The sequence below is a fragment of the Elephas maximus genome, chromosome X (genome assembly GCF_024166365.1).
Source record: "Elephas maximus indicus isolate mEleMax1 chromosome X, mEleMax1 primary haplotype, whole genome shotgun sequence".
Classification (NCBI taxonomy): Eukaryota; Metazoa; Chordata; class Mammalia; order Proboscidea; family Elephantidae; genus Elephas; species Elephas maximus.
In genome coordinates this window covers 133,986,429-134,011,201 of record NC_064846.1, presented here as the reverse complement: position 1 = coordinate 134,011,201, position 24,773 = coordinate 133,986,429, and positions in this window count along the sequence as shown.

The window sequence follows — 24,773 nt, the reverse complement described above, 5'->3', positions numbered from 1 at the left end:
CCAGAGTGCAGCAAAGAAAGATGAAAAATATGAAAGAGTTAATACATATGCTGGGTAGGATAAGATGGTCTAATAAATGTTTGACTGGATTCTTAGAAGAAAATAAAATGGAAGAAAGGCAATATTTGAGGGGATCAAACCTGTTGCCACTGAGTTGATTCCAACTCATGGCAAGCTCATGTGTTTCAGAGTAGAACTATGCTCCATAGGGTTCTCATGTGGCCTTTCAGAAGTAGATCACCAGGCCTTTCTTCCAAGGTGCCTCTGGGTAGATTCCAACCACCAACCTTTCAGTTAGTAGTTGACTGCAAATCATTTGCACCCAAGGCTCAGAATTTTCCAAAGTAAACGAAAGATATGAATCCTCAGATCCAGGGAGCCCAACAAATTCCAAATAGGATAAAAAGATATCCACATTGAGACACATCATAGTGAAAAAGTAGAATGAAAGAAAAAAAAAGGAAGATTTGAAAAGTAGGCTGGGGGAGAGATAGGAGGGTATCTTAGTCGTCTAGTGCTGCTATAATGGAAATACCACAAGTGGATGGCTTTAACAAACAGAAGTTTATTCTCTCACAGTTTAGTAGGCTAGAAGTCCAAATTCAGGGCATCAGCTCCAGGGGAAGACTTTCTCTGTCAGTTCTGGAGGAAGGTCCTTGTCATCAATCTTCCCCTGGACTAGGAGCTTCTCTGAGCAGGAACCCTGGGTCCAAGGGACACGCTCTACTCCTGGTGCTTCTTTCTTGGTGGTATGAGGCCCCTCCTCTCTGCTTGCTTCCCCCTTCCCTTTCCTTTTATCTCTTGTAAGATAAAAGTTGGTGCAGGCTACACCCCAGGGAAACTCCCTTTACATTGGATCAGGGATGTGACCTTAGTAAGGGTGTTACAATCCCACGCTAATCCTCTTTAACATTAAATTACAATCACAAAATGGAGGACAGCCACTCGATACTGGGAATCATGGCCTAACCAAGTTGACACATATTTTTGGGGACACAATTCAATCCATGACAGAGGGGCAGACAATTATCTGTAAAAGAATGACAATTAAATGTCAGCATAGTTCCTGTTACAGATTGAATCGTGTCTTCCAAAAATGTGTGTCAACTTGGCTAGGCCATAATTCCCACCATTGTGTGGTTGTCCACCATTTTGTGATCTGAAGTGATTTTCCTATGTGTTGTAAATCCTTACCTCTGCCTGTGGTCAATGAGGTAAGATTAGGTTATGTTAAAGAAGATTAGGGTGGGATGCAACACGCTTACTCAGGTCACAGCCCTGATCCACGTAAGGGGAGTTTCCCTGGCATGTGGCCTGCATCACCTTTTATCTTACAAGAGATAAAAGGAGAGAGATGTTAACAGAGAGAGAGGAGCCTCCTACCACCAAGACCGGAGCGCACCCTTTGGACCTGGGGTCCCTGCACTGAGAAGCTCTTAAACCAGGGAAGATTGATGACAAAGACCTTTCCCAAGAACCAACAGAGAGAGAAAGCCTTCTCCTGGAGCTGGCAAACTGAATTCAGACTTCTAGCCTCCTAGACTGTGAGAGAATATATTTCTCTTTGTTAAAGCCACCCACTTGTGGTATTTGTTATAGCAGCACTAGATAAGTAGGACAGTTCCAACAGCAACAGTAGAAACCAGAAGACAGCCAAATGCTATCTTTTTTTTTAGATATAATTCACACATCATGAAATTCACCCTTTTGAAGTGTACAGTTCATTTTTTTTAGTATACTCACAAAGTTGTGCAACCATCACTACCATCCAATTCCAGAGCATTTTCATCACTCCAAAAAGAAACCCCATAACCGTTACCAGTCACTCCCTACTCCCTCCAACTTCTGGTAACCACTAGTCTACTTTCTGTCTCTATGGCTTTGCCTATTCTGGGCATTTCATATATACAGAATCATACAATATGTGACCTTTAGTGACTGATTTCTTTTACCCAGCATAATGTTATCAGTGTTCATCTATGTTGTGACACGTATCAGAACTTCATTTCTCTTTATGGCTGAATAAAACTCCATTATACTTATCCATTAATGTGTGATCGACATTTGGCTGTTTCCACCTCTTGGATGTTGTGAATAATGCTACTATGAACATTCACGTACAAGTTTTTGTTTGAGCACCTGTTTTCAATTCTTTTGGATATATACTTTGGAGAACAACCGCCTTATCTTGAAGGTTGATTTATTAGCACAAAGGTCAGAGTAGGTGGATTCTCCCAGTCACTCAGTTGGAATAATGTCCCATGCTTATGTGTTGTTGTTTTTATTGGGGGGGGGGAGTGGAAGGGGAAGGTGGGAATGGGAGGGATAGCATAGGTTTTGAAACCAGTCTATTGGGCACCACACACTAGTGTATCTTCCATGCTGTCTTAGTCATCTAGTGCTATTATAATAGAAAACATAAGTGGGTAACTTTAACACACAGAAATTTATTCTCTCACAGTTTAGGAGACTAAAAGTCCAAATTCAGGGCACTGGCTCTAGGGGAGGGCTTTCTCTCTGTTGACTCTGGGGGAAGGTCTTTATTCCTTGGTTCCTTGGTGATCTTCATGTGACAGGACGTCTATCTTCTCCCACAATTGATTTCTTGCTTGTTTGTTTAATCTCTTTTATATCTCAAAATAGATTGACTCAAGACACACCCTACACTAATCCTTCTTCACTAATGTAACAAAGACAATCCATTTCCAAATGGGATTATAACCACAAGCATAAACAAACAAAGAACCCAAACCCCATTGCCTTCTAATCTATTCCGACTCATAGAGACCCTATAAGACACGGTAGAACTATTCCATAAGGTTTGGTTTTTCGGTATTGCTCACTAAAAACTTTGAGAATGGATAGGCCTCTGCCTGGAAGCGTCACAGTTTAGTCAGCTTAGTCTTAGCTGAATTAATTCTTTTATTAACAAACTCTAGGAAAAAATATATATCCCCATTTTATGTTTAACAAGCATCTAATCCTCTCAAAAATAAAATAGCTGAAGCAGCCACCTAAGATGCATCAATTGGTCTCAACCCACCTGGAGCAACGGAGAATGAAGAACACCAAAGACACAAGGTAATTATGAGCCCAAGAGACAGAAAGGGCCACATAAACCAGAGACTACATCAGCCCAAGACCAGAAGAACTAGATGGTGCCCAGCTACAACCCATGACTACCCTGACAGGGAACACAACAGAGAACCCCTGAGGGAGCAGGAGAGCAGTGGGATGCAGACCTCAAATTCTTGTAAAAAGACCAGACTTAATGATCTGACTGAGACTAGAGGGACCCCAGAGGGCATGGTCCCCAGACCTTCTGTTAGTCCAGGACTGGAACCATTCCCGAAGCCAACTCTTCAGACAGGGATTGGACTGGACTATAAGATAGAAAATGATACTGGTGAAGAGTGTGCTTCTTGGCTCAAGTAGACACATGAGACTATGTGGGCAGCTCCTGTCTGGAGGGGAGATGAGAAGGCAGAGGGGGACAGAAGCTGGCTGAATGAACACGGGGAATACAAGGGTGGAGAGACAGAATGTGCTGTCTCATTAGGGGAAAAGCAACTAGGAGTACATAAAACCCAAAACCACACCCACTGCCATCAAGTCGATTCCGACTCATAGTGACCCTATAGGGCAGAGTAGAACTTCTCCACAGAGTTTCCAGGGAGCGCCTGGCGGATTTGAACTGCTGACCTTTTGGTTAGCAGCTGTAGCACCTAACCACTATGCCACCAGGGTTTTCCAGGAGTACATAGCAAGGTGTATATAAATTTTTGTATGACAAAATGAGTTGATTTGTAAACTTTCACTTAAAGCACAATAAACATTTTAAAAAATGAAATAAAATAGCAGAAATTATAGATTTGACATTTCTCATTAGGAAATTCTTGAAGTTTGAGAGTATAAAATAGAGTACTAAAAAATGTATGCTAAATAATACGCTTTCAGAATAAATTCTTCTGGGTACCCACTATTATTGCAAATGATACCCCAAATGAAATATAAGTTAAATCACTAAAAAGATGGCATATTTTAACCAATTTCATGATTTTCTTTGAAAACTAAGGCCGTTAAAAGATAGTGAATACTTTTGAAAATACAACAAAACAAAAAGTATAGATTTTGTAGTAATACTGTCCCTCACACACGTTTATTCATCCAGGCATTCATTCATTAAATACTCTGAGTGCTTAATACTAATAATAACAAACTTTTTTAGTCTTTTTATATATCAAGCACTATATTAAAAGCTTTATATATCATCTATCTTAATCCTTATGACAACATTTTCGGGCATATTTTTTTCTTTATTCCTGTTTTACAGATCAGGAAACTGAGGTAGAGAGAAGCTGAGTTACTTGTCCAGTTAATAAGTGGTCATGCCCATTGTGAGCTCGAAGGTGTCCAGTGCTCTTCCTCTTAACCACTATCCTCTACTGCCTCCATGTGCCCAGCAACAAACTCGGGTACTGAGATGCAAAGATGTTTAAGACAAGTTCTTTACTTCAAAGAGTTGACACTAGACCTGGAGAGATAAAACAAGCTCAGGAACAAATAGCATAAAAGCATGCTTGGTAGGACAGGTTTTACCAGCTTGGGGTTACATAAGTTTGCCTTGTTTTTGAACATTGTATCACGGAAATTTTCAAACTTACACAAGAGTAAAGAGACTAGCATAATGAACCCCATGTACCCATCACCCAACTTCAACTATTATCAAATCAGGGCTAATCTTGTTTCATCTATACTCCACCCATTTTTTTCCTCCCCCTCCCCTCCTCCCTGCCAGAGGTTTTGAAGTAAATCCCAGACATCATAGGCTTTTATCCATAAATACTTCAGTATTTATCTTTTCAAGAGAAGGAATCCTTGTAAACATAATCACAATACTAATATCACCCCTAAAAAATTAACCATACTAAATATTCAGTCACTTCTATATATTCAAATTAACTGCTTTGGGACCCACATGCCCAGGTTAATAAAAGGTCCAGTTTCTCTCTTGGGGCCTTTTCCCAGGTGAATTATCCAAGATGCCAATCCAGCTCCATCCCGATCCCACTTCAAAAACCTCAAGGAGAAAAGTACTGGATCATCTAAGCAGCCCACCAGCAGGCAGTTTCTTTTTGGCTGCTGTTGCTTCCCCTAAGTTTTACTGTGATTTAGGAAATAATATTGGAATCGTTATTCCCTGTCCTTGAGCATAGGGAACGTGACCCAGCTGGAGCTGGGCTCACAAGGACTCACAAGGACACATCAACTGGGCCCTAAGGCATAAAGGCAACAGCTAGGATAATCTTGGAAAGCATCTTTTAGGGAAACTTCCACAGAAGCCAATCAAACAGAACACAAAAGACTTTCCATTCTTATCTTTTCCTATTAGCATTTAGTGAATAGAAAAATTTTTGGACCAATGAAGACCCTCCTGACTGTTGTTACTGAAACCTGTACCAGTGATTGTTGAGAGCGACAATTCAAAATGTAGGATCACAGTTTCTAGCCAATCTGTGAAAAGGTGAAGCTTTCAATGGTTTTCCTCATTTTGTAGTGCTAATATATACTGATGACTCGGTAATGTTCCTTGGGCTTGGGCAGACAGGGCTGTGGCAGCATGCTTGTCCGGTTCTCAACTTTTGTCTTTTTGAATGCATGCTGAATAAAACTTTCTTTTTGCTTTACTAAACTTTGTGATGTTTTTACCCTACGAGAACTTATAAAAACCTGTGGTCGGCACCCTTATTCACAGCTAGTCCTGAGGCTGCTCAGACCACGATGGATCTCCAAGGAAGGACTATTCCTCCTTCTGGAGAGCCCTGGGATAAGACACCGTGAACAAGAATCCTAAGAACTATGGCTCTTAAGTTTCTCCTGAAACACTCAGTTTTTGTTTCCACAACACACCTGAGGTCTTGCAGGGCCAGCCCCACCCAGGGCCGGAATCTGCCTTCCCCAGCAATAGTCTACGCCATGGTGGCGAGCCTAGTCAAGCCTCTTCCTTCTGGTAAGTTTCCGCAAGGGTTCCCATGTCCCCACAGACCTGCTGCACCAGGACCCTCCCAACCCATCAGAGAGGAGAGAGTTCTCAAAAATGAAGTAACTGAGGCTCTGTTTCCTTTATGTTCAGCAGTCTCCTTGACCCCCATGCAAATTTGCCTCCACACCTCCAGCCCTCCAGCCCTGGGACATTTCCTGAATACCAGGGGATACTGAAAGTGCCAGGCCCTATCCAGCCACCTAGAAAGGCCTAGTTGTACCACTCCCTCAGGCAATGACTATTTGGTGGCCATAAGTTTACCTAGGCAAGAAGGGTCATAGAAGGACCTCTCAGAACCAAGGTCGGCTCCAAGGTGACCCGCTGCCCCCTCCTAGACAACCCGTGTCCTTGTTTTGTCTTTCTTTTTTTGGTTACTGAATTTTCATTTCATCCATTTATTTTTTGAACAGGTAATACATTCTCATAGTTAAAATCCAAAAGGTATTAAAGGATATATAAAGTCTTCCTCCCACCCCTGTCTTCAGCCACCCAGCTCCTCTCCCAAAAAGCAACCTTTCCTTGTGCTTCTTAGAGATATTTTATGTATACACAAGTAGATATACATGTATGAATCTATATTGAAAAACAAAGTTGCCGTTGAGTCAATTCCAACTTGTGGTGACCTCATATGTGTCAGAGTAGAACAGTGATGCATAGGGTTTTCAACTGTGCTCCATTTGGTTTTTGAAAGTAGATCACCAGGCCTTTCTTCCAAGGTGCCTCTGGGCAGGCTCCAACCTCCAAACTTTAGGTTAACAGCCAAGCGCGCTAGCAGTTTGCGCCATCCAGGGACTCCATATCTATTATTCGGTCCACTCCTTCGTACGTAAATGGCGGCATACAATATAACCAATATTCTGCTCCTGATTTTTTTTTTTTACTGCAAAGTAGGAATGTACTTTAAGTTATGTAACTGTAAGTTGTCTATTGGTAGACTTTCCGATCGCTTGCAACCTTTTTCGATTACAAATAAAGCTGGGCTGAATAAACTTATAAATAGGACCCAGACAGCTTGTAACTAGCAACTTCTCTGGTGTAAACGGTTAACGCACTAGGCTGCTAATCGAAAGTTTAGAGGTTTGAGTCCACCCAGAGGCACCTCAGAGGAAAGGCCTGGCAATCTATTTCCCCAAAACCAGCCATTGAAAACCCTATGGAGCACAGTTCTACTCTGACACACATGGGATTGCCATGAGATGGAGTTGGTCTCATGGCAGTTCTCTTTGTTTAGAAATAAATTAAAAGTTCCAACAAAGGAGTCTGTATAAGATAAAGAATAATAAAATACTCTGGAGGGCCCAAAAAGGTAGCATTTACTTTTGGGTGGCTGGGGGTGGGGGAGAAGAGGTGTGTGGAGTGGGAAAAAGGCCGAATCTGGAGAAGGGGAATTCATAGGTGGATTCATTTAGAAAAAAATTAAGTCACACTGAACTCTGTATAGAATGCACCATATGGGGGTAAGTTGTAATTTCCTTAAAAAAAAAAAGCTCCTCTAACTTAAAAGCTCCCACGTTAGAATGGCATTATAACTACTGCTTGCTTAGTAATGTAAGTATCTGGTGCTCAACAATAAATTACAGAATACTGCAAAATCTGACCCAGTTCTTAGGAACACAGACTATAGAACACTATAATGAAGGCAAAAATCCACATCGAAACGTCCATTGTCTCAGGAGATGGGATTTAAAGAAGTCCTACCCTATTCAGTGGAAACCCTGGTGGCATAGTGGTTAAGTGCTATGGCTGCTAACCAAGAGGTCGGCAGTTCAAATCCACCAGGCCGCTCCTTGGGAACTCTATGGGGCAGTTCTACTCTGTCCTGTAGGGTCGCTAGGAGGCTAGGAGGCAGAATCAACTCGATGGCAGTGGGTTAGTGGGTTATCCTATTCAGTGGAGCTATCACTGGTAAATTAGAGTAATACTATTATAGGAGGCAGAATCAACTCGATGGCAGTGGGTTAGCGGGTTATCCTATTCAGTGGAGCTATCACTGGTAAATTAGAGTAATACTATTCCTGCCCTCTGCTGTTAATATTTGCTTGCCACTTCTTGGCAACTGTCGTTCGTTTGTTTTTTGACTGGTGGGTAAAAGGTAAGTGTGGTGCAATTAAGGTAGCAAATTTTCCCACACAGAGACAGTGCAGACATATTTCCACACTGCACTTGATGCTCTGAATTATTAATTAGGATGTTAAATATACTGCTCAGTGCGTGAGGTTATATTTAACTCCGTATACTGACCATCCGAGGTTTCCGCCTTCCTGGTTGGAATGTTAGATTTGTAACAACAGGATTCCTTGTGTTTGTTCAGACCATACTTAAGCACTCAGCTGCTAAGCAAAAGGTTGACGGTTCCACCACCCAGTGGCTCTGCAGGAGGAAGACCTGACAATCTGCTTCCTTAAAGATCACAGCAAATAAAATCCTATGGGGAAGTTCTACTCTGTCACGTAGGGCAGCTATGAGTAGGACTTGACTTGACGGCACCTAACAACAAACAAGAGTATGGAATTACCCAAATTCTCACAAAAAGACCAGACTTAATGGTCTGACTGAGACTAGAGGAATCCCGGCGGTCATGGTCCCCAAACCTTCTGTTGGCACAGGACAGGAACCATTCCCGAAGACAACTCATCAGACATGGAAGGGACTGGACAGTGGGTAGGAGAGAGATGCTGATGAAGAGTGAGCTAATTATATCAGGTGGACACTTGAGACTGTGTTGGCATCTCCTGTCTGGAGGGGGGATGGGAGGATAGAGAGAGTTGGAAGCTGGCAAAATTGTCACGAAAGGAGAGACTGGAAGGGCTGACTCATTAGGGGGAGAGCAAGTGGGAGAACGGAGTAAGGTGTATATAAACTTATATGTGACAGTTTGACTTGATTTGTAAATGTTCACTTGAAGCTCAATAAAAGTTAATGAAAAAAAAAAAGAGTATGGGATCATTTTAAACTGGCCCAGAGAGGTGAAAAGTCAATTGAGGTCTGGGATGGAGTCCTTAATTAGCTCCTGGCACTTTTACTCCCAGGCTCAATCTTCCAGAAATCCTTGTCCAGATGTATTTGGGAAAGGCTTGGGCTTGGCATTGACCCCAGACCTGGTTTCAAATCTAGATTCTTCCAAAACCTAAGACACAAAATTAGGGGATTAGAGAAATAAGATAGGGTGCATCCACACAATGAAATATTACGCAATTATTCAAAAGGTTTATGCAGCCTTTTGTGAAAAGGATGGTATTGCAGGATTTAGTATAGAGGCAGAACGTTGGAAGCATTTTAAATGTCTGTTGAAATGATTTGGAAAAATAAATTATGATAGGCCAATTTTGGCCAGGCATAAGTAGCCACCATTTGGTAGCCACCGTTAGTCCCAGAGAGGTGGCGCAGCCACCACCCATCAGTCAGTGGAGGCTTACATGTTGCTATGATGCTGAACGGGTTTCAGCAGAGCTTCCAGAGTAAGACCAACTAGGGAGAAAGGTCTGGTGATTTACTTCCAGAAAATCGGCCGATGAAAACCCTGTGGATCACAGTAGCTCAATCTGCAACTGATCATGCAGATGGAGCAGGACTGGGCAACTTTTCGTTCTGTTGTGCATGGGTTGCCACGAGTAGGGGGCCGACTCAATGGCAGCTAATGATGACAACGTATTCCCCACCTTGCTGCCAGGTTGCAACAAAGCAGGTCTCGGGCCAAGATCTGTCACACGTATATTAATAAGCTCGCACAACAACAGTCGTACAATCTCTTCTGTGGGCTCAAAGCAATACCACTCTCAGTCCTTGCCCTTTCATACAACGTTCATCTGAGGCAAAGTCCACAGTATTCTAGATGCAGGTTTCCATCAGCCTTATAGTTGGCATCAGGTAACTGGAATCTCTTAATTCATGGCTGGATAAAGGCCCCCTTAGATATCTAGCCTTGGAACCATTGAGCACAGGCTACATGCTTGTCTCCATCCAATCACCATGTTTGTGCAAGGCTTAGAAGTATCTCTAAAGCAGTTTAGCTAACTCATATACCTCGAACACTTCTAAATTCAACAATAATAGCCCATTTCTAATATCCATTATGCAGATTAACTTGAACAATCATTATGCTAATTGGCAAAACATCTGATGTTGAAAGGAGATAAAAACAGATAAAGCACTTGTGGGGTGACTTTTCTGATTAAAACTAGCTGACCCCTCCTGGAATGTGAATTCCTGTAAAGAGCAACTGACTGCCCCCAGAGTGTAGCTTAAACTAACGAACATTAAAAAAAAAAAAAGAACATACATATGTATAATATACTGTCTGTATTTTAAATTAAATTATAGACATCACAACACATAAATGGAATACTATGCACCTATGAAAAAGAATAAGAGACATCTCTACATTCTGCCATGGGAAGACAGCTGAGACATTTTTTAAAGTAAAATGAGCAAGAATATGTAACATTTTGTAGAAAAAATAAAATCATGTATATAATTGAATGGAGCCCCAGTGGTATAGTGGTTAAGAGCTATGGCTGCTAACCAAAAGGTTGTCAGTTTGAATCCACCAGCCACTCCTTGGAAATCCTATGGGGGCAGGTCTACTCTGTTCTGTACGGTCGCTATGAGTCGGAATTGACTTGATGGCAATGGGTTTGTTTTTTAAATGATTGAATATGTATAGAGGAAAATCTAGACCCTATGAATCTAGAAAATCCAGAACTCCTAACTATTGTTACCCCTAGAGAGTATGATTGAGGGGAGAGAAGGGGTAACCTTCTACTTTCTTCTTTGTGCATTTTTGTCTTTTGAATTTCTTTTTACACTGAGTATTGTGGAAGGGAGCAGTCTGAGTGCAGCCCGCAGCCTTTCCCTGTGACTCACAGAGGAGCCTTGTTCTTAGAACCAGAGTGTCAGCCTGGCCTCTTGGATGGCACAAGCATGTGGGCTGACTCCCTTTTTTGAGGCATCTTGACCTCCCGTAGCAGCTGGTGGCTTATCAGCACATCCCTCCCCTCTTGCCCTGAGCACACGTCAACATTCCCAGAAACTGCTGAGCTAAATGTGTATGTTACATGGCACCTGGCCAACCCCACCACTCTATCAGTTCCCTGAAGGGAGGGAATGGGGTCCTTCTCCTGCAGCACCGCAGACCATCTCCCTGTGTCAGCTGTGAGGACTGTCCTGCTGACTTTGGGGGACTGACGCCCCTTACTGAAGCTGACCTTCCTCTGTCTCTTTTCTATGCAAGTAAAGTGTTGTTCCATCCAGTGCCGGTGTGGGAGTCACGTCTTTCTTGGCGACCCTGACACCTGCAAATCATGGGGTGGGCTACTTTCCTCGTGTGATGGTACTCCTCCCCCTGGAGGTGGTAACAAGGTGTCACTTGCTCAACAAGTATTATGTATTACTATGGTAACATGAATTTTAAAAACTAACACTTTTTATAAAATGATGTTGCAGAAGAGTAATTATGCCAGGAAATGTTTACAGTATACTGTTGGGCAAAATAGTATGAAATTAGATATGACAACCATCTTCTCCTCCTATGTGCAACTCCCTGTGGCAGACAGTATTTCCAAAGATAGCCACACTAATAAATATCCCAGCCCACATGTTCTTCTTACAGTGCGACTTTGACATGCCTCAGTTGAAGGTGGGAGGCAGTATGTGTTCCTTCCCCTTGAATCTGGGCTGACCTTCACAACTGCCTGGACAAATAGAGTACAGAGGAAGTGATGCTGAGTGACTTTTTGAGGCTAGGTCATAAAAGTGTGTGTTGTGGGACACACACTTTTGGAAGCCCGAGCCGCTTGGAAAAAATCTGGTTACCCTGAAGTCACCATGCTGGAGTATCCATGTGAAGAGACCACGGAGAGAGAGAGAGAGACGCTCCATGAGCCCCAGCAACTCCGGCCCCCAGGTGTTTGAGTCTTCCCAGCCCAGGTGCCAGACATGTGAATGAAGAAGCTTTCAGGATGACACCACCTCCAGCCACCATCTGACTGTAACGGCATGAGAGATTGCAAGCCAGAGCCACCCAAATGAGCTGCTCCCAAACCCCTGGCCCACAGAAACTCTGAGAAGTTACATGATTATTGTGGGTTCTGGGCTTTTTTTAAACCACTAAGTTTTGGCGTGATTTATTGTGCAGCAATAAATACATCCCCTTTTGAGAGAAACTGCTGCTTCCTCAGCCAGGAAGGGGAAGCCCCTAAAAATTGGTTGACTCCACTGCACACCCACACACACCAACAGCTGACAGATCACTGGAGGCTGCCAGACCCAGAGGGGCTTCTCTGTTTCTGTCTTCCTGAAGTTTGGAAGACTCCGACGCTGGGTCTCCTAGCTTGAGGGCACTAGACATTTAAGTTTCATTTTGCACCCTGTGTCCCAGTCCACTGAAAAGGAGAGAGAATGAATCAAATTGAATTGTGTCCCCCCCCCCAAAATATGTTTTGGAATCCTAAGCCCTATGCTTGTAGATGTGATCCTGTTTGGGAATTGGGCTTGCTTTGTTGTGTTAATGAGGCCATCTCAGTGGAGGGTGTGTCTTAAACCTAATCACTTCTGAGTTCTAAAAAGAGCAGGTTAGACTCAGAAAAAAAAAAAACTCAGAGGCAGGAACAAATGGGGGAAGACAAATGACATCTGACAATGACAGAGGCAGCTGCGTCTACAAGCCCAGGAACTCCCAGGATTGCTACTAGATGCCAAAATAGACAAAGAAGGACCTCCCCTGGAGTCACACTCTGAATTCAGACTTCTAGCCTCCAGAACAGTGAGAAAAGAATTTTGTTCTTTAAAAGCCACACCCCACTTCCGGTATTTCTGTTACAACAGCACTAGGAGACTAAGACACGCCCAAAGAAAGGCAGGAAAGAGGAAGACCTCTTGGCTGTCTTAAAAGAGAATGAAAGAAATCTCTTTCTTATTTTTCTGTCCTGTTGCTGATGCACTTCCTACTCCTTGGTTCTTCCTTGAGATACTCATGTAATCATCATCATCATCATTACTCTAGTTAAGGGTAACTGAGCAGTCACTATGCCAAGCACTGTTTTAACTCATTTAATCCCCACATGACCTATGGGGTAAACACTGTTATTAGCCCCATTTTATAGATGAGAAAACAGAGCACTGAGAAGTAAAATAATTTGCCCAAGGACATACAGGCAGTCAGATAACAGAGCCCATGCTCTTACAAGCTGCTTATTCAACACTGCTGCCATATGCCTTTATATTATGTTAATAAAGTCCCCCTCTTTAAGATGTTATGGTTTTAAGGTGAGCGAATGAATTACTTGCAACCAAATTATTTCCAATTAAGCTAACTATGTATAGGATCATTCCAGTTTGGTAAAATTTGGTACAACTTGACTTAACGTGAGTGTAAGTGGGAAGAATGCAATGCTTGCCCCAAACCCCATGGTGACCCAGGCACATGTCTTGGGTCAGAACTGCAGGTCACTGGGGCTTTCGGGATTGAGGCTCACCTGCTGGTGTTATCATTACTGGGGTGGAGGGGAGCAGAAAGAACTGTGGGCAAGAAGGATTGCGGGGGGTGGCTGTCAGGCAAATGGCACCCATACCCAACCCCAAGGAAGCTCAGGAGAAGAGGATGGAAGGAAATGAATCAAAGCTCCAGGAACTTTAGTAATAATATGCATTGCCATCGAGTTGATTCCGACTCATAGTAACCCTACAGGACAGAGTAGAACTATCCCATAGGGTTTCCAAGGCTGTCATCTTAGAGCAGAACTGCCCCACAGGGTTTCCAAGGCTGTAATCTTTATGGAAGCAGACTGCCACATCTTTCTCCCATAGAGCAGCTGATGGATTGGGCCCATTGACCTTTCAGTTAGCAGCCGAGCGCTTAACCACTGTGCCACAGGGGCTCCTTACTTTAGTTAATAATTATGTATTAACACTGGCTCATTAGTTGTGACAAATGTACCGTATTAATGTAAGATGTTAACAACAGGAGAGACTCGGTGTGGGGTACTGTGTGTGGGAACTCTCTGTACTATCTCTGAAACTTTCCTGTAAAGCTGGAACTATTCTAAAATAAAAACCACTTGCTCTGGAATCACTTCCGACTCGTGGCAATCCCATGTGTGTCAGAATAGAACTGTGCTCCACAGGGTTTTCCGTGGCTGATTTTTCGCAAGTAGATCATCAGGCCTTTCTCCTGAGGTGCCTCTGGCTGGAGTCGAACCTCTAATCTTTTGGTTAGTAGCCGAGAGCTTAATTGTTTGAGTCACGCAGGGAATCCTTCTAAGGTAAAAGGTTTATTCAAACAAACAAAATCTCCAACTGGAAGACTGAGCGGGGTGGTGGACAAAGGAGAGAGCAAACCTGGGACCAGAAATCCCAACACTAGGGAATGAGTTAGAAACACGAGGCTGTGAGCTCCTTGAGTGCCAGGCCTGAGTGTGATCCACCTTTCTTTCCCCATTCCTGAGCCCCACACAGAGTGCACACCGGAACTCAAGGCATGTGCGGAGGCACCACCAAAAGGCAACCACAATCCAAAACCAGACCTCAGTGCTTCTCCCTTTCGCCTCTCACTAATGCTGAGGAGGGGTCAGTGCAAGGCATCTCACAGGCTGCTCTACACAGGGTTCCTGTGTAGCCTTCCCGAGGGGGAGGAGGGCTATCTGGACACTGGAGATTTTTCATTAATAAATCATCACATTCATAAGAAGGGGAAGTATCTGCCAGAGGTGATGAGTGGAGAGGGACTATGGTTGGCTTCCTGATGCTGGTAATGGGTCAGTAATAACCAATTCACACTCTCTAGTCTGGACTCTTTCCCTTTATGGTCAGCAGGATGATGCCCACCAGCTGGCTGGAGTGGGAGTATGGTCTCCCAAGAGGGAGGAGGGAGGAGGGAGGCGGCGGTGGTAGGTAATGGCCCCCAGGCTCTCTGTTAGCCCAAAACTAAAACCATTTTTGAAGTCAACTATTCAGACAAAGATTAGACTGGACTTGTTGTTGTTGTTGTTAGGTGCCGTCGAGTCAGTTCCGACTCATAGTGACCCTATGCACAACAGAACGAAACACTGCCCATTCCTGCGCCATCCTTACAACCATTGTTATGCTTGAGCTCATTGTTGCAGCCACTCTGTCAATCCACCTTGTTGAGGGTCTTCATCTTTTCTGCTGACCCTGTACTCTGCCACGCATGATGTCCTTCTCCAGGGATTGATCCCTCCTGATAACATGTCCAAAGTATGTAAGATGCAGTTTTGCCATCCTTGCTTCTAAGGAGCATTCTGGCTGCACTTCTTCCAAGACAAATTTGTTCATTCTTTTGGTAGTCTATGGTATATTCAACATTCTTCGCCAACACCACAATTCAAAGGCGTCAACTCTTCTTCGGTCTTCCTTATTTATTGTCCAGCTTTCACATGCATATGATGTGATTGAAAATACCATGGCTTGGGTCAGGCGCACTTTAGTCTTCAGGGTGACATCTTTGCTCTTCAACACTTTGAAGAGGTCCTTTGCAGCAGATTTATCCAATGCAATGCGTCTTTTGATTTCTCGACTGCTATTTCCATGGCTGTTGATTGTGGATCCAAGTAAAATGAAATCCTTGACAACTTCAATCTTTTCTCCGTTTATCATGATGTTGCTCATTGGTCCAGTTGTGAGGATTTTTGTTTACTTTATGTTGAGGTGTAATCCATACTGAAGGCTGTGGTCTTTGATCTTCATTAGTAAGTGCTTCAAGTCCTCTTCACTTTCAGCAAGCAAGGCTGAGTCATCTGCATAACGCAGTCTGTCAATGAGTCATCCTCCAATCCTCATGCCCCGTTCTTCTTCATATAGTCCAGCTTCTCGGATTATTTGTTCAGCATACAGATTAAATAGGTACAGTGAAAGAATACAACCCTGACACACACCTTTCCTGACTTTAAACCAATCACTATCCCCTTGTCCTGTCGGAACAACTGCCTCTTGATCCATGTAAAGTTTCCTCATGAGCACAATTAAGTGTTCTGGAATTCCTATTCTTCGCAGTGTTATCCATAGTTTGTTATGATCCACACAGTCGAGTGCCTTTGCATAGTCAAGAATACACAGGTAAACACCCTTCTGGTATTCTCTGCTTTCAGCCCCCACTTGTCTGTCAGTTTGTCGTACTGTGGGGGCTTGTGTGTTGCTGTGATGCTGGAAGCTATGCCACCGGTATTCAGATACCAGCAGGGTCACCCATGGAGGACAGGTTTCAGCTGAGCTTCCAGACTAAAACAGACTAGGAAAACTAGGAAGAAGGACCCGGCAGTCTACTTCTGAAAAGCATTAGCCAGTGAAAACCTTATGAAAATGGGAAAATATTAAACGACACAGGAAGCATCAAAAGAAGATGGAAGGAATACACAGAGTCATTATACCAAAAAGAATTAGTGGATATTCAACCATTTCAAGAAGTGGCATACGATCAGGAACCGATAGTACTGAAGGAAGAAGTCCAAGCCGCTCTGAAGACATTGGCAAAAAACAAGGCTCCAGGAATTGATGGAATATCAATTGAGATGTTTCAACAAACAGATGCAGCGCTGGAGGTGCTCACTCGTCTATGCCAAGAAGTATGGAAGACAGCTTCCTGGCCAACTGACTGGAAGAGCTCCATATTTATGCCTATTCCCAAGAAAGGTGATCCAACGGAATGTGGAAATTATAGAACAATATCATTAATATCACATGCAAGCAAAATTTTGCTGAAGATCATTCAGAAATGGCTGCAGCACTATATCGACAGGGAACTGCCAGAAATTCAGGCTGGTTTCAGAAGAGGACATGGAACCAGGGATATCATTGCTGATGTCAGATGGATCCTGGCTGAAAGCAGAGAATAAACTGGACTAGAAGACATAAAATGATACTGGTGAGGAATGTGCTTCTTAACTCAAGTAGATACATGTGACCAAGTGGGCAGCTCTGTCCGGAGGCGAGATGAGAAGGCAGAAAGGGACAGCAGCTGGATTAATGGACACGGGAAATCCGGGGTGGAAAGGAGGAGTGTCCTGTCACATTATAGGGAGAGCAACTAGGGTCACATAACAATGTGTGTATAAATTTTTGTATGAGAAACTAACTTGAACTGTAAACTTTCACTTAAAGCACAATTAAAAAAAAAAAGTTCTGGCAATTTGTTTCTGTAAAGATTACAACCAAGAAAGACCTATGGAGTTCAGTTCTACTCTGTAACATATAGGTGTGCCACAAGTAGGAATCGATTCAATGGCAACGGTTTTGTGTGTGTGTGTTCACATAGCACATTGTAAGCATACAACATTTGATAAATGAATGAATGAATGAAAAAATTAGCAAATAATGGTTTCTATTTATTCATGTTAGTTTAAATATGCTCATCTACCAGGTGCAAACTGAGAATACAGAACTTTTTAAAATTGGCTAGGTATAATTTGCATACAGTAAAATGCACAAATCCTAAGTGAACAGCTTGTTGAAGTTTCACCAGTGTTTATGCCCCATGTAACCACCACCCAGATCAAGATCCAGAACATGTCCATCTCCCTAGAAAGTTCCCTTGTGCCCTTTCCTAGTTAATACCTCCCTCACTCCCAGAAATAACAAATATTCTGACTTCCATTATTGTAGATTCAGAGGACAAGTACTTTCGCTTAGATTTTCTCAAGGGGTTTGGAAGAACTATCACTGAAGCCAGTATGTTGTGGCTCAATGAGATGAAGTGTTCACTAAAACATGGAAATAAGATGGTTCTCTGTCTCAGTCAGAGTTTAATCAGGAGAACAAAATCACTCTAAATATTTCAGGCAAAAAGATTTTCATATTGAGAATCAAGGTACTTACAAAATCTTGGAAGGGCTGAAGGAGCAGAAGTCAGGGGATTCTTCCTGGGCTATTGGTGTCAATATCACATCACCTTATTTGCAATCCAGAGATCAGGAAGCTGCCACTTTGCTACCATTATTGCCAATCCCACTAGTACCTCACCATGAAGCTGGTGATTGGACACTGGGACGTGGACTCTGTCCCCCTCAAACACACACGTGTGTCTGATCCTGTTTGCCAGTACCAGGGTAGCGGGAAAACAGTCCCTGTCTCACTTCCACTTTCCAAAATATCATCCAAGTGCATCTCGTTGATGAAATCTAAATTGTACCCAGAAAATCCTAGCTGCAAGAGAGCCTGGATAATACAGTTTTTAGCCTTCCGCCCCTTGAGATACAGAAGGAACCATAGAAGGGGGTGGAAATGGATACTGAGTTTCTGGCATACCTTCTAAGTCTTGATCTATGTACATAACACGTATTAGATAAGAGAATAGCCACACGGTCACCTCAAAAGCACCGAACGGCTTTTGAGCCATCGTGATTTTACTATCATTAGATCAAAAGTATTGACAGATATCAAGAAAAGAATGTGTTAGTCAGAAAGCAGAAGGTTGTCAGTGGAAGCATAGGCTAAGGAGGTCGAGAGAGAAAAACAGGAGTTCTCAAGCAATGTCCAGAGGAGAGCACACTGGTTTTAGTCAAGGGTCTCTTGGGCACAAGTCCCAAACACCCAATCAAGCTAGCCGATACAAAAAAGGAGCTGAGTTACAAGGATTTGGGGGCATCTCATATGTTTCTAAGTCAGGGAATGCAGTTTAGTCTCTCCAGGGACAAGAACCAAGAATTGCAAAGCTGGCGGGAAGTGAGGACATGTCTGGTCTTTCTTCTCTACTTGTCTCTGGATGTTTTCTTTCAGTCTTCTGTTTCTGCAACCCAGCTCTCTGCTTCTCTGAGTATATGGCAAAAGATGGTAGTTCTCAGGTCTCCCTGTTCAAGTGCTACAAAAGAATCACGAATCTCTCTTGGCCCCAACCCCAGAGTTCTAGGATAGAAAAGCTGATTGGCCCAGTCTGAGTCACATGACCATTCCTGGTTTAGTCAGCCAGGAAGATGGGTTCATACTGTACAAACAAGACCATAGAGGACATGGAAGGAGGTGTGAAGTTCTTATGAATAAAAGGGTGGTCTATGCAATGTTCTCAAAAGGTGGTTTATTGCAGTGCCCTGTCAGTCTAACACAAGCATCCAGTCTGCCTGGCAGCTACATTCCAGCTGTGGAGATGAACACAACAGAGCCTAATGCATTAAATATTTGCTTTGACTATATACTCACCAAGCCAATTGGGGGTAACTAGGATTCCTATGTCACTTGCATTTTCAGAGAGAATATACTAACCAGGTTGACATAACTATGCAGACTGCCACATAGTTACACATCTCATGGTAAGTTAATATTGTTATTAGGTCGTCCAGTTGGTTCTGACTCATAGCGACGTTATGTACCACAGAACGAAACACTGCCCTGTCCTTTACCATCACAGTCATTATTATGCTTGAGCTCATTGTTGCAGTCACTGTGTCAATCCATCTCACTGAGGGTCTTCCTCTTTTTTGTTGACCCTCCACTGTAAATTAATATACTGCTAAATATATGTGCCCGGGTGGCAAAAACAGTTTGTGCTTGGCTACCAACCAAAAGCTTGGCAGTTTGAACCCACTCAGTGGCACCATGGAAGAAAGGCCTAGCCATCAGTTTCCATAAAATTTACAGCCAAGAAAATCCTATGGATACACCAATGTTCATTGCAGCATTTTTCACAATAGCCAAAAGGTGGAAAAAACCAAAATGTCTATCAACAGAAGAACGGATAAACATAATGTGATATGTACATACAATGGGACATCATGCAGCTGTAAAGAGAAATAAAGTTCTGATGCATGCCACAACACGGATGAAGCTTGAAAACGTGCTGAGTGATATAAGTTAGTTGCTCAAGGACGAATACTGTATGATCTTACTTACATGAAATAAGCAAATACATAGAAACCAAAGATTATTAGTGGTTACGGGGGACCGAGGGAGGGGAGGAGGGGGGAGCTCTTGTTTGGGAGGCATTGAGTTTATGTTAATGGCAGTGGAATATTTTGGAAAAGGACAGCGATAATGGTGTACAACACGAAAATGAAATCAATGTCATTGAATTGTAAATGTGGAAGTTGTTGTGCTGATGAATGTTTCGGTGTGTATATTTTCACCACAATTAAAAAAAAAGTAAAAAAAAAAAACCCTATGAAGCAGTTCTACTTAATAGCACATGGAGCCACCATGAATAGAAATCGCCTCGATGGCAATGTATTTGTTTTTCTTTTTTTTCTATTCTCAATATTAAATTATTAACATAATATAATTACTAAAATATTAAGAGTTTATTATTGTGACTCAACATCACCCAGTTAGATTAACTCTGGGATATTGTCAGAACCGGGGTTCTTTGGCTGGTAGCCTAAGGACTGAATTCTGCCCTGTAGTGAATTCCCATGGTAGATACTATCTCCAAGACCTCTTGGAAGACAGCCATTAACATGCCAACCACAACACTGGTCTTTCTTTAGAAACTTCCACCGTCACTGAAACATGTTTTGTAAATGCAAGATTCCCCAAACACAGACAAATAATTCCTACCAAGTGAAAGGGAGATTTGCCTTCTCAAGATTCAAAAAAGCAAACTAGGTTTTAAACCTTTTTATAGCAAAATATAGCACACAGAAATGAACATACAACGTAAGTGTTCAGAATATGGATAATTATAAAATGAACGCTACTATAACAACCACAACCACAGCCTAGGCTAAGAAATGACTGAAAAAAAAAAACAGTTGCTGTCAAGTTGATTCCAACTGATGGTGACTCCATGTGTGTCAGAGTAGAACTGTGCTCCACTGGGCTTTCAATTACTGATTTTTCAGAAGTAGGTTGCCAGGCCTGTCTTCCAAGGCACCTCGGGGTGGACTCAGGCCTCCAACCTTTCGATTAGCAGCAGAGCACCTTAACTGTTTACATCACCCAGAGACTCCAAGAAATGACTTGTTGTTGTTAGATGCCTTTGAGTCGATTCTGATTCATAGAGACCACATGTGACGGAGTAGAACTGCCCTATAGGGTTTCTTAGGGTGTAATCTTTACGGAAGCAGATCACCAGGTCTTTCTCCTGCAGAGCCACTGGGTGGGCTCGAACCACCAACCTTTCTGTTAGCAGTGAGAGTTTAACCACTGCACTACCAGGGCTCCTATTGAGGCTTAAGAAATGACCAAAAACCAAAAACAAAAAAAACCCACAAACCCATTGCCGTGGAGTTGATTTTGACTCATAGTGACCCTACAGGGCAGAATAGAACTGCCTCATAGGGTTTCCAATGTGCAGTTGATGAATTCAAACTGCCGACCTTTTTGGTTAGCAGCCTCTTAACCACTGCACCACCAGGGCTCCTAAGAAATGACCAGAACCCCAAAGTCCTTCTGTATAACCCTTTCAAGACACATCCTCATCCCCCATACGGAAGTGTGCTGAATTATGTATTCTTTCAAATCTTTTCTGTCTTACATCTGGACCTCTCCTTTTGAAACTCTAGAACCAAGAATTTGACACCTTTGTTTGATGGTTCTCCTCTGAGAGTCCTCCCCTCAGGACAATGGAGAGCTGGGGTCTTGGCTTTTGGCTATTTTGGCTTGGTGAGAGGGGGAAGACATCTTTCAGGATAACATGAGGGTCACTACTTCATATATCATTGTGCCACAAACATATCCACCTCTAAAATGCTTCAACCACCACTTGTCTGTCAGTTTGTCATACTGTAGTGGCTTGCGTGTTGCTGTGATGCTGGAAGCTATGCCACCAGTATTTCAAATACCAGCAGGGTGGACATGTTTCAGTGGAGCTTCCAGACTAAGACAGACTAGGAAGGAGGACCCTGCGGTCTACTTCTAAAAAAACTGGCCAGTGAAAACCTTATAAACAGCAGCAGAACATTGTCTGATATAGTGCCAAAAGATGAGCCCCTCTCTAGGAAGGCATTCAAAACACGACTGGGGAAGAGCTGCCTCCTCAAAGTAGAGTCAGTCTTAATGACGTGGATGCAATAAAGTTTTCAGGACCTTTGTTTGCTGATGTGGCATGAATCAAAGTGTGAAGAAACTTAATAATCAGAACACAGAATGTATGAAGTATGAATCTAGGAAAATTAGAAGTTCTCAAAAATGAAATGGAACACTTGAGGATGGATATCCTAGGCATTAAAAAAAATTAGTAAGCTGAAATGAACTGATATTCGCCATTTTGAATCAGACAATAAAATGGTCTACCATGCCCCCAAAATGACAAATTGAACAGAAAAGGCATGGCATTCCTTGTCAAAAAGAACATTTCAAGATCTATCCTGAAGTACAATGCTGTCAGTGACAGGATAATATTCATGCACCTACGAGGAAGACCAGTTAATATGACTATTATTCAAATTTATGCACCAACCACTGAGGTCAAAGACGAAGGAATTGAAGATTTTTACCAACTTCTTCAGTCTGAAATTGATCAAACAATGCAATCAGGATGCATTGATAATTACTTGTGATTGGAATGAGAAAGTTGGAAACAAAGAAGGATCGGTTGTTGGAAAGTATGGCCTTGGTGACAGAAATGACATTGGAGATCGCATGATAGACTTTTGCAAGACCAATGACTTATTCGCTGCAGATATCTTTTTTCAACAACATAAACAGTGACTATATACGTGGACCTTGCTAGATGAAATACACAGGAATCAAATCGACTACATCCGTCGAAAGAGAAGATGGAGAAACTCAATATCATCAACCTGAAAAAGGCCAGGGGCCAACTGTGGAACAGACCATCAATTGCTCATATGCAAGTTCAAGTTGAAGCTGAAGAAAATTAAAACAAGTCCACTAGAGCCAAAGTAGACCTTGAGTAGATCCCACCTGAATTTAGAGACCACCTCAAGAGTAGATTAGACTCACTGAACACTAACGACCGAAGACCAGATGAGTTGTGGATGACATCAAGGACATCACACATGAAGAAAGTAAAAGGTCGTTAAAAAGACAGGAAAGAAAGAAAAGACCAAAATGGATGTCAGAAGAGACTCTGAAACTTGCTCTTGAATGTAGAGTAGCTAAAATGAACGGAAGAAATGATGAAGTAGAAGAGCTGACAGAAGATTTCAAAAGGTGGCTCGAGAGGACAAAATAAAGCATTATAATGAAATGTACAAAGACCTGGAGTTAGAAAACCAAAAGGGAAGAACACATTCGGCATTTCTCAAGTTGAAAGAACTGAAGAAAAAATTCAAGCCTTGAGTTGCAATATTGGATTCTATGGGTAAAATATTGAATGACGCAGGAAGCACCAAAAGAAGATGGAAGGAATACACAGAGTCACTGTACCAAAAAGATTTGGTCGGCATTCAACCGTTTCAGGAAGTAGCATATGATCAAGAACCGATGGTATTGAAGAAAGAAGTTCAAGCTGCACTGAAGGCATTGACAAATAACAAGGCTCCAGGTATTGACAGAATGCCAGTTGAGATGTTTCAACTAATGGATGCAACACTGGAAGCATCACGTGTTTATGTCGAGAAATTTGGAAGACAGGTCCATATTTGCAATCATTCCAAAGAAATGTGATCCAACAGAATGTGTAATTTACCGAACAATATATACACAAGTAAAACTTTGCTGAGGGTAATTCAAAAATGATTACAGCAGTACATTGACAGGGAACTGCCAGAAATTTAAGCCGGATTCAGAAGAGGATGTGGAACCAGGGATGTCATTGCTGATGTCAGGTGGATCCTGGCTGAAAGCAGAGAATACCAGAAAGATGTTTACCTGTGTTTTATTGACTATACAAAGGCATTCGACTGTGTGGATCATAACAAATTATGGATAACATTGTGAAGAATGGGAATTCCAGAACACTTAATTGTGCTCATGAGGAACCTGTGCATAGACCAATAAGGAGTCTCGAACAGAACAAGGGAATACTGTGTGGTTTAAAGTCAGGAAAAGTGTGCATCAGAGTTGTATCCTTTCACAATACTTATTCAATCTGCATTAAAAAAAAAATCCAAACCCATTGCCGTCGAGTGGGTCGAGTGGATTCCGACTCATAGTGACCCTATAGGACAGGGTAGAACTGCCCCATAGAGTTTCCAAGGAGCACCTGGTGGATTCAAACTGCTGACCTTTAGGTTAGTAGACATAGCTCTTAATCACTATGCCACCAGGATGCTGAGCAAATAATCTGAGAAGCTGAAGTATATGAAGAAGAACGGGGCGTCAGGATTGGAGGAAGACTCATTAACAACCTTCGATATACAGATGACACAACCTTGCTTGCTGAAAGTGAAGAGGACTTGAAGTACTTACTGATGAAGATCAAAGACTACAGCTTTCAGTATGGATTACACCTCAGCATAAAGAAAACAAAAATCTTCACAACTGGACCAATAAACAACATCATGATAAACGGAGAAAAGATTGAAGTTGTCAAGGATTTCATTTTACTTGGATCCACAATCCATGCCCATGGAAGCAGCCATCAAGAAATCAAAGCATTGGACAAAAGTGCTGCAAAAGACCTGTTTAAAGTGTTGAAAAGCAAAGATGTGACTTTGAGAACTAATGTGTGCCTGACCCAAGCCATGGTAATTTCAATTGCCTGTCATGCATTCGAAGCTGGACAATGAATAAGGAAGAGCAAAGAAGTGATGCCTTTGAATTATGGTGTCGGTGAAGAATATCGAATATATCATGCCTGCCAGAGGAATGTACAAATCTATCTTGGAAGAAGTACAGCCAGAATGCTCCTTAGAAGCAAGGATGGCAAAACTTCATCTCACGTATTTTG